The sequence below is a fragment of the Marmota monax genome, unplaced genomic scaffold (assembly GCF_021218885.2).
Source record: "Marmota monax isolate L192 unplaced genomic scaffold, Marmota_monax_Labrador192_F-V1.1 WCK01_AAM20220418_F8-fsc00179, whole genome shotgun sequence".
NCBI classification, from domain to species: Eukaryota; Metazoa; Chordata; class Mammalia; order Rodentia; family Sciuridae; genus Marmota; species Marmota monax.
Window position 1 is genome coordinate 3,481,109 of NW_026695200.1, and position 11,804 is coordinate 3,492,912.

Genomic DNA, 11,804 nt, shown 5'->3' on the forward strand with positions numbered 1-11,804 from the left:
AATGGTGTGATAACATTACCACATGGCAGCCCAAGCAATGCCCACAATAATCTACCCTCTTTAATCTAGAATGTTCCTAATTGTCCTAACTAAAGATAAAGTACTTTGCTCCAAAGGCTTTAAAAAATTTTTTTCTTGAATCACATCTTTTCTGTTTATTACATGTTTAAGTCATGTCCTTGACAATCTTCTTCAAAATGAATTATTAGAATATATGTGTTGATGAGGTTTTATGTGCACTCAAGTAGATAGAAATTAAACTTAGTTAATAGCTCTCTTAAAGTTTCTTAAAAAATATTAAAATTTCTTTAACTACATCCTGCTATGATTTGGATATTCTGTTAATACAGGGATATTCAGAGGTAAAAAGATTAGAGCACGAGAGCAGTAACTTATTCAGCCCATCTCAGTTTGAATGGACTAACTGGGTCATAACTGTAGGCAGGGCAGCTTGGGTGGAAGAGGTGGGTCACTGGTGTGGGGGGGGTGCATGCCTGAAAAGGTTATTCTTCCTGTGACTCTTCTCCTTGCCCACTCTACTTCTTGACCCCACCATGAGCTGAGCAGCATTCCTCTGCTGGGCTCTTCCCCCATGATGTGCCTCATCTTGGGCCTAGAGCAGTGGAGTTGGCCATATATGGACTGAGATCTCTGAAACCATGAGCCACAAATAAACTTTTCCTTCAATCAGTTGTGCTTGTCAGGTGTTTTGGTCACAGTGACACAAAAGCTAACTAAAATAAATGGACACTTTCAAACATGTTTTATAAAATATTTGCTGACTTAAGAACAGATCCCAGGATGAAATAAAATGCATTCTATTGAAAAAGAACTCCAATGGCTCTGTACTACAGAAGTTACTATTGACAGGTGCAACTTTTTTATCTTTGTTGTTGTTGTTCTTTTTAGTTATACATGATCATAGAATTCATTTTGATATGATTATACAAGCATAGAATATATCTTATGTTAATTAGAACCCCATAATTGTGGATGTAGACCATGGGGGGATTCACTGTGGTGTATTTGTATATGTATATATGAATTATTTCAGATTCATTCTACTGTCTTTCCTTTTCCTTTCCCCCATTCCCTTTGTTCCCCTTTGTCTAATCTACTGAATTTCTATTCTTCCCCTTCCTCTTTATTGTGGGTTCTCTTCCACATACTAGCAAAAACTTTTGACTTTTGGCTTTTGGGGACTGGCTCATTTCACTTAACATGATACTCTCCAGATCTATCCATTTACTGGCAAATATCATAAAGTGATTCTTCTTAATGGCTGAGTAATACTCCATTGTGTGTGTGTGTGTGTGTGTGTGTGTGTGTGTATATATATATATATATATATATAGCATTTTTTTATTCATTCATCTGTGGAAGGACATCTAGGTTGGTTCCATAGCTTAGCTATTGTAAATTGAGCTGCTATAAACATTAATGTGGCTGAGCCACTGTATTATGTTGATTTTAAATCCCTTGGTATATACCAAGGAGTAGGTTAGCTGGGTCAAATTGTGGTTCCATTCCTAGTTTTTTGAGGAATCTCTATACTACTTTCCTGAGTGGTTTCAGACAGGTATAATTTTTTAAAGTGAGGTCTTTGGGCAGAGTAACTCTGCCAGGCTTGTCATCAGAATATTCCACTTGGGGTGTTGATGCATTCCAGGGCAACCTCATTTCCTTGCTCAGTTTCCTTCCCTGAGATGTGTCAATTGCAAGCATTGTTTGATGTGGACAAAATGCCTGCTCTGTGCTGAACTCAGCCTTCACAAATCACTGGATGCTATATCATTCAGTCCATGCAGAATGTTTTTCAGTTTCTTGTTTCACTACAAATTTTAGCCTTAATCCATCTCTAAACTCTTCATCTCTTTTTAAAAATTCTCCAGTGACCATACTGCTGTTGTTCCTTTCACCAATAAAAGCCATCATGACCAGGCCAGAAGTAACTGGAAGAAAGCATCTGCAGACACACCCATCCTACAGGCTGGTCCTGTCTGTTCCACACTGGGTCCAGTGGAATTATTCGGTATTATTTCTGAGGATGAAAGGGACATTAGACACCCAGCATTTTATCCTGGTTTCTGAGCCACTGTTGGCAGTGTTCCTTGGCAGAGGATCAAGGAAGCATGGCATGCTCTCAGTAAGCTAAGAAAAACTGGTTGATGTCAGAGTTTATTTCCTGGGCACTGCTTTCAGCAACATTCCAATAACAGTGACCTCACTTGCTACTCCCTAAAATATATTCTGTGGATTCACATCTCATTTTATACCACAGTTAAATCCAATTAAAGTGAAATCCACATAATTCAAAACATCCCCAATCTAAATTATTTCAGGTAATATTTTATGTGATAGGATTTCATCACCCAAACCTAATTTAAGCTTGAAAGTTATCCCAAAGACTTTTTTCACTGGCTCCTCAAATTTTACTTTATATAATTGATATGCTTACTCCCTTCTCCCATGGAGATATTTAGGATTAGATAAAAGGTTTAGGCTATATTATATTTGCCACCTGGCATTCATGTCCCAATCATTCTATTCCTTCCAGTTCTCCACCAGGACACACAAATCAAACTCTGCTGTCGCCTGCCACTGGCCATTGGCATAGTACTGCACTCTCACCTAAGCTCATAATCTCATCATTGACATTGATACCTGCCCACCATGTGCAGGCAAAGATGCTCCCTTCCTTTGGCAGTCCTAGGAATAAAAATTCACATTTCACAAGCTCATGGAAATTCACATTTCCATGGTGTTCACAAACAGAATTGTGGTATTTATGTTGGACAGTCAGAGCCACCCAGGATCTTGACCTCTGGGGATGGCACCTTCATGCTCTTCATCAGTTGAGCTTAAAATTCTAACTTGATCTCTGACTTCCTTCCTGCATTTTGTCCAGCTATCTGATCAATCACCTACACTGGTGTTTCTTCCATCAAAGTGATCTTTTTTTTTTTTTTTTAATATTTATTGTTTTAGTTTTCGGCAGACACAACATCTTTGTTTGTATGTGGTGCTGAGGATCAAACCCGGGCCGCACGCATGCTAGGCGAGCACGCTACCGCTTGAGCCACATCGCCAGCCCAATCAAAGTGATCTTTGTGTCTTTTTCTTCAATCATAGAGCTCCCTCCCTAATTTGGAACCACACTGTTTTACTCCAGTGTCATTCCCTGAGTAGCATTAACTCTAGGCTCTCCTTTAAAATGATTGCTGTTATTTTCCTCACACCCTACATCAAATATCTGAGCTTAGTTTCCACTCTTTAAATGTACATTCCTCTGCTTAAACCAATCCTACCCTGCTATAGTTTGGATGATCGTCGTCGGGTTTTTTTTTGTTTTTGTTTTTTCGGTACCAGGTATTGAACTGCTGGGATTATAGGTATGTGCCATCACATTCAGCTGTAGTTTGATATTTGAATGTCCTTCTAAGGCTCATGTGTTAAAGAATTGGTTTGCAGCTCACAGTGCTAACAAGAGGTGGTGGAACCTTAAGGAGGGAGGAACTTAGAGGTCATTGGGGTGTGCTCTTGAGGGGAATATTGGTACCCTGTCCCTCCCAATTGCTTCCTGGCTGCCATGTGCTCCTGGGATGATGTGCTGCTTTTTCATAGACCCAAGGCAATCAGACCAATTGATCATGGACTGAAATAAAATAAACCTTTCTCTTTTAAATTGATTCATCTCACATATTTGTTACAGTAGCAGAAAGTTGACTAACACACACCTCAGTCTGATACAACTACTTAATATTATTTCTTTCCTACTCTGCATCATGCATGCTCTGTTGTAATCAGTCTAGTCTCCTAACTGCCAATCAGTGATCATTTTGCTTCCTCCTCAATACCTCATATGTTTGCATAGCCTCTGCCTTCATTTTAACCACTGCTGGCCTGAAATTCTCCATCTGATCCAGGGACAATTGTGTCTCTCCCTAAGAAATTAAAGGAGTTCTCAGTCACTGCCCAGCAGATTGTCTTTAGTCCACCCTGCTGCTCACTCTTGTCTCATCTTTCACTTCCTTCCTGTCTGTTTGAACTTTTTCTTGCCTTTAACCCAAAGCTGTTTCGTATTTCAATTCTAAAAATCACATCCTTCTCCTGTCTTCCCCCAGAATTTCAGTTTTATTTTCTTTCCATTCTACTGTCACTTCCAGCCCTTAACAGTTTGGACAGCTGCAAATTGAGGCAGCCACAGAGGCAGATAGATCCAAGTTCTGCTCCCTGAGCCATGAGTCTCTGCCCTCCACATGCTAACAGAACCTCTTGGATCACCTGCCCAGCTCTTGGACCTGTCTGTTCTCTAAGTACCCTTTTTTGGTACTTGGAGGAGTGATTCCCCTTACCTGGGATGAGTTTCCCTTCCTTCATCCACATCCCAGTTGCATCCACCCTGCCGCAAGTCCGACCTCCTCCAGATGCCTGTCCTCTACACCAGGGAATTCCTTCCCCTCAAAACTGGTATTTATAAGTGGTGCTTATCACCTTATTTATTATAGAAGATGTAGCAAGTGTATTTATTACATATGTATTTGAGATGAGTCACCATGTAAAGCACCAAAGGAGTGGGGAAAAGGCCAATGCTACTTGGTGAAACTATCATTCTGTAAGAGAAACTGAAGTCCACAATCATGGCTTGAATGACAAGATAATGGAAGTTTGTATCATGTCAACCTTCCTGAGCTACCATCCACACCAAGACCAGAACCTGAATCAACAGAGCCTGCCCCATATACCACAATAGCGTCACAACCACTTCAACACATTTTCTTAGAACTTCTGGCCACCCCAAAATCTAAATTCTTCACCTGTAAGGCCTTTCATATTGGTCCCAGCCTGTGTTCTAGCATTATCTTTTGCACGTGCCCTCACACATCTGCATCCCCCTAAACCACTGAAACATACCACTTTCCATACACAGAACTGTATGACTCTGTACATTTGCATATGCTTTGCCCAGAGCAGAACTTCTTGCGCTATCCTTCAAGACCCAAGTTAAATATCTGCTCCTTGTAAAACTTTCCCAAATACTCCAGCAGAACTTCCTTCTTTGTGCCTCCAACATGATACTTGCTCATTTGTGTTGCTGCTTACCTGTGGAAATAGTTCTCTATCCCTGGGCCGTGAGCTCTTTGGGGACCAAGGATATGGTGCTTATTACAGTTCTGGAAATCTAGACAGTGCTTAATAGGTTAGGCCATGTGAAAAAGAAATAGAACCTGGAAAAAATATGTGTCCACTCTAGCTGTGATCAGTGTTTCTGAAGTGTCCTTATAGCTATTCACTATGAAACAGGCTCTCATGTTCAAGTATGGGAATAGTACTTATCTGTAGTTCTGGTCTTAGAACATTTCAATGCACAAGAATATGTTAAAAGCTCTAGAAAGTCTCATCTAAAGAAATAGACTTAAACATAGCTACACATCTCCCATATTCATTTAATCACCCCCTGCCAAGTACCTAGTAACACTCTGGAATTGTGTTTGAGAGCCCTGGATTATATAATTTAAAGTGGCCTGGCTTTGGAGGATTGAGGGCAAGATACTGGGTATGGAAAGTCTGACATAAAGTAGATGGTGGTTCTGGCAGCTGGTCCATGCACTGGAGGTCAAGGACAGTCCTTAAAAGCAGGCAAACAGGGTCATGGGGAGATTGGACATAGGCATTTATGCAGCTGCTCAAGCAGGTGCATGAGGCAGCATTCTCAGCTGCTGTTCTGTGGTTCTGGCAGAGAATTTCAGGCTCTGAGAGAGAGCTGCCAAAAGGAGCTGGGTGCCAGTCCCTGAAGAAGTCCATAAGAGGGAGAGGTTAGTCACCAAGACATGACAGGAAACCAGGTACAGGACCTGCAGCACAAAGTTAAAGGAAAACCGCAACAAGGTCTTGCCAAAGAATGCAAGGGGTTGGACAGTCTGGATTCTGAGCCAGAGTAGGACCTGATTGGACACATAGGAAGCCAGATAGATTATTAAAATCTCCAAGGATGATCATAAATTCCTTTGGTGGGTCTGTAGGAAACCATTCTTCCTGAGGGGTCATTTGGCTGCTGTTCAAGACAAGTTGAGAAAAGCTGGAACTAATAATGAAATAGTAGGCTGAAGCCACTTCATGGGAACATGGATTTTCGTCTGTCCTCTGGAGGTGGAGGACAGAAGCTGTAGTTGTCTAGAGTCATCTTGTAGTGCTTGAGGACTTGAAGTGAGAAAAACAGTGATTCGCAGATCAACAAGCTGAAGGTAGGTGAACTTTAGTTAGGTGATAAGAAGAAACAATAGAAAGTTTTGGGGAGATAGAATTGGCAGAATATGCCAACATTTTAAATGTGGAATTAGGGTTTTAAACTAGAAAGTTGTAAGAAGCATTATCGAGTAAAGGAAGACTACTGAATTAGGCATTAGATGACCAGTCTCAGCCACTATGAGTTGTGTGACCTTGGAAAATCACTTCTTCGGCTTTTTCCTCATCTGTAAAATGATAGTAATAAGATACAGATGACAGAACTGCTGTGAGAATCAAAAATATAAAGCTCTTGGCACAGTCCCTGGAACATGGTAAACGCCTGATGCTGAAAGTTTAGAACAATCCATTGACCAAAGCATCTCCATCATAAGTACAGCTTAAAGAGGGATTAAAAAAAAAATTGTGTGTGTGTGTGTGTGGGGGGGTGCAATTCTGAGTTTGGTCATTTTGAATAGGAGGTAGTGGCTGTATGGAGCACACATCTGGAAGTACAGGCTCAATACCCAGTAGAGAAATTAGAGGGAAAATACAGGCTGGGAGGTTATCTTCACCAATGAAATTGCTAAAACCTCAAAAGGAATGCTGACCCTAGAGCAGAGATATAATAAAAAAATCTAATAAGCAGATGATAAAAAAAAATCTAATAGCAAAAAATGGTGAGTGTCTAAATTTAAGGGTGATAAAAGACACTAGGAATCAGAGATGATTTCCATGATTAGCATAGAATCTGCACAGAAATCAAATTACATGAGGAACTGAGACTGAGACACTGTCCCAATGAAGACAGGCATTCAAGAGTATTAGAATATGGATCAGTTACAAGAAGATGAGCGCTGGAGAGGATAATTAAGATTTAATTACTAAGATGTTACTAGTAAGCTTTGGAAAAACATTTTTGCTAAAGCGTCTGAAAAGTAAAGGATTAAGGAACAATTATTTGGCAGAGAACAAGAGGCTTCAATTAGTGTGTAATCTTGAGAAGTCTGCTGCCGTAGGAAAGAAGGAAGATCAAGTAGCAGTAGCTCAAGAAGGTTAAACAACAAGTCCCACCCAGGAAATTGTGCTTATACTTTATTGGTCAAAGCCATGTCGTAAGGCTATACCTAGTTGGAAGGGAAGCTGGGAAATGATGGTTTTTAAAAAAATTTGGCACAATACTGCTATAATTAAAATTGGAGTTCTGAAAATAAGAAAGGGTAAAATTGACATTGGGTAATTACTATGCAAGTATGTTTCACTGTAGAACCTAGCATGTGCTGTGATTACATTTCAAGCTATAAAATTTTAATACTTAATTCCTATATTTCTAAAAAAAAAAAGAAAAGAAAAAGAAAAAACTATTCTAACATTAGGTAAAATGGATTCAAATTCCTTTCATTCTACCAGTTGGCCCAGATCATGCTACATTTAATTACTTTATTTTCATAGTATGATCCATAGTTTTTGTTTCCCTGGAATTTATTATTGTCTTCTCTTTTTCTTGTTGCGAAGACTTCTGATAACTCTTAACATTTTCCTTGTTTCACTTGTTTCCATCGTTTCTCTATACATTCTTCTGGGATCTAATTAAATCTCAATGTGGCCTGATACCTTCTTCCTTCCTCTCTCCCCTCTTTCCTTTATTTCCTATTTATAATTCTCTACTCTCTTCTCTCTCTCTCCCTGCCCCTCACGTTCTCTCATATTTAGAAGGATCTCAGGGCCACAGAGTTGGGGAAATCTTGGTTTATGACAACTTGGCTTATTTATTTATTTGGTTGTTTGTTATTTTTAATAATAATCATCTACAAACTCATCACTCAGAACAGAAACTACCACCTTGAAATATTATTCATTCGTCCATTTGGACACTTCTCATTGCCCCCATGTAAGGTAACCTAGAACCTGAATTCCTGTGCATAATTCCCATCCATTCCATTTAATATATTTTCATTTCATTTCAACACATTCCTTATCTAAAGAATATACTGCCTTCATTTGGTTTTCCCAATCTGTGGAACAAAGGTTGAAGTGAATATAGATTATTAGATACGTGGAGAAGTAGTATAAATCAGGCATTATAGTAAATAAAGGGTATGCAATTGTTCCAGCTCTTCCAGTGGATGAATGAAGCTTAATCCTATGGAAGGCTGAGAAATGTTTGTATAAACACGATCTTTGAATTATTCTATTCAAAGAGTGGAGACAGTTGGTATATTTAAGCACTAACTCCAAGAAGTTTCTGTTGAGGCAAATGGTGCTGGGAAAAACTGGAAATTCATTTGTAGTAAGTTGAAGTAGAACCCCATCTCTTATCTTGCACAAAACTCAACTCAAAGTGGATCAAGGACCTATGCATTAGACCAGAGATCTTGTGCCTACCCAAGTAGGCCAAATTCTTTATCACGTTGGCTCAGGAATCAACTTCCTCAGTAAGACTCCTAAATCACAAGAAGTAAAATAAGAATCAATAAATGGGATTATGTCAAACTAAAAAGTTTCTTCACAGCAAAGGAAACAATCAAGAACAGGGACAGCCAACAGATTGGGAGAAAATCTTTGCCACCTGCACCACAGATAAAGGATTAATCTCCAGGACATAAAAGAACTCAAAAAACTTAACACCAAAAAGCTAAATAACCCAATCAATAAATGGGCAGAATAACTGTACAGGCACTTCACGGAAGAAATATGAATGGTCAACAAATACATGAAAAAATTCTCAACATCTCTAGCAATTATAGAAATGCAATTTAATAACTATACTGAGATTCCATCTCACTCCCGTCAGAATGGCAATTATCAAGAATACAAGTAACAATAAATGTTGGCAAGGATGTGGGGGAAAAGGGACACTCATACATTGCTGGTGGGACTGCAAATTGGTGCAATCATTATTGAAAACAGTATGGGAATTCCTTAGAAAACTTGGAATGAATCCACCATTTGACCCAGTTATCTCACTCCTTAGTTTTATACCTAAAAGACTTAAAATCAGCATACTACAGTGACGCAGCCACATCAATGTTTATAGCAGTTCAATTCACAATAGCCAAGCTATGGAACCAAACTAGGTGCCATTCAAGAGATTAATGAATAAATAAAATGTGGTATATATACAAAATAGAGTATTACTCAGCCATAAACAAGAATGAAATCATGGCATTTGCCAGTAAGTGGATGCAACTGGAAAATATCATGCTAAGTGAAATAAGCCAGTCCCAAAGGACCAAAGACTGAATGTTCTCTCTGACATGTAGATGCTAACCCACAACAAGGGAGGGTAGGAAAGGAAGAATATAAGTTAATTGGATTAGACAAAGGGGAAGAAAGGGAAAGGAGGGGGGACGGTAATAGGAAAGTCAATAGAATGAATCGGACATAACTTTCATTTGCTCACAAATAAATATATGCCCAGAGTAACTCCACATTATGTACAACTACAAGAATGGATCCTAATTGGAATGGGTTGTACTCCATGTATGTTTAATATATCAAAATACATTTTACTGTCATGTATATCTAAAAATAACAAACACAAACTGATTCTCAGGATTTAAAATTGTAATAGCAATAACACTATTAATATGTTTATAATATAATATAATTGTAATATTATTGATAGTATTCATATGAACATATAATATTACAATATTAATGTAATAATAGTCTTAATAATACTGGTCATAGGAGTTTCACTTAATGGTGTTGATAAGAAGGTACCAGGCTATAAACTAAGTGCTATGGCATAAAACAAACATATCTCAGGGATATATTATCCTCTATTTCCACATCAGGAAAAAATATTTGTTGTAAGATAATATTCCCAAGGTAGCACAACTCTCAAGTAAAAACCAATTAACACCCCCTCAAAAAATAAATTTCTGTTGAAGGTTGCTCCTATAGAAAGATAACTCTTCAGCAGTTTTGGCCTCATTGTGTGAAGAAAATAGTATTTCACCATGTCCTTGCTTTGCATTTTTTCTCACCTCACTATAATGTCAATATTTATTGTCTGTTTTGAGTGCTCCTATGTGTTTCCCTTTTTTAAAAAAAAAATCATGTCACCTATTTTTCCTCTTGGGTTGTTTATACTTTTCTTATTGATAAGTAGAAGCTCTTTAATACCAATTATTTACTAATTATGTATGTTGCAGATATCTCACAATTTATTAACTTTTAGTTCCTTTATGTGATATTTTTTAATATTTAATTTTTAGTTTTAGGTGGACACACTATCTTTATTTTTTTTTAATGTGGTGCTAAGAAACAAACCCAGTGCCTCACACATGCTAGGCGAGCACGCTACCACTTGAGCCACATCCCCAGCCCGCTTTATGTGGTATTTTGATGAATAGAGTTCCTATTTTACTTTAGACTGCATTATCAATATCTTGTTTTAGCTAACAATTTTGTTTTTCATTTAAGAAATCTTTACTACCCCCAAGATGTAAAAGAAACTGACCTATATTTCCCATGTGTGTTTTAAGGTTTTGTTTTTACATTAAAGTCTTTAATGCAAATGAAGATTATGTTATAATGAGGTGAGATAGAGATATTCCTTCATTAAGATGACTACTGCTTTCAGCTCCTGTACCTACTGTTCATATGCTGCCTTCTTCACATCCCAAAGTTCCAAACATACCAGGGATCTATTTCTGGGTGCTGTGTGTACTCTCATTTATCACTGTATCTACCTCGTACTTCACTGCGGTGTTAAACGCCCTAGTTTCATAGGGAATCCTGAAAATTGATAGAATAACTCCCTTTCTTTGAAGAAATATCTAGGTACTTTTAGCTCTTAATGCTTCCAAATGAAATCATCAAGTGGCATGAAAAACCCTATCATAGTTTTGGTTGAAATTATTGTCAATTTACAGATCAATTTGAAGAGAATTAAAATATTATTCTATCAAAACTCCTTTTCAATAACAGAATAGTTCCCTACTTACTTGGGCCTTCTTTTAGAGCCCATAATCGAGCTTTATAATTTTTCTTTATTGACACAGCCACATTAATAAAGTTTGCTCTATGATCTTGAAATTTCAGTGACTTATAGCAGTAAGTATTTATTTGTATGCAAAGTTCTCTGATACTGTTACAAAAATAATTTACCTATTCTAAAGAGCATTTCTCTTTAATTACATTCTCTAGTTATTTGTTATTTGAGCATAGAAATGTGTATTTTGAATAACATCCATAGATTATTTTAGACTGATTGTGTAAGTGACCATATCATCTGCAAATAATGACAATTTTATTTCCTCCTGCAGTCACTCCCTCAATCAGATCTTTACCCTTGTCCCCAGGAAGAAATACTATTGGTTTTCTTGTAATCATTTTGTGTGAGTGTGTGTGTGTGTGTGTGTCTTCTTTGGGTGCTTATTAAAAACCCAGTTTTCTAGGCTCTGGCTCCCATTGATTCAGACTATCTGAGTGGAGCTGGAGAAGCTGAATGTTAAACTACCTAAGAGACTCATATACATATTAGCAATTCAAAGTCATTGCTAGTTCTTACAGTTACTCTTTCCTCTATAACAGTTTTATTAAGGAAATTCCAGAATTTATAACATATG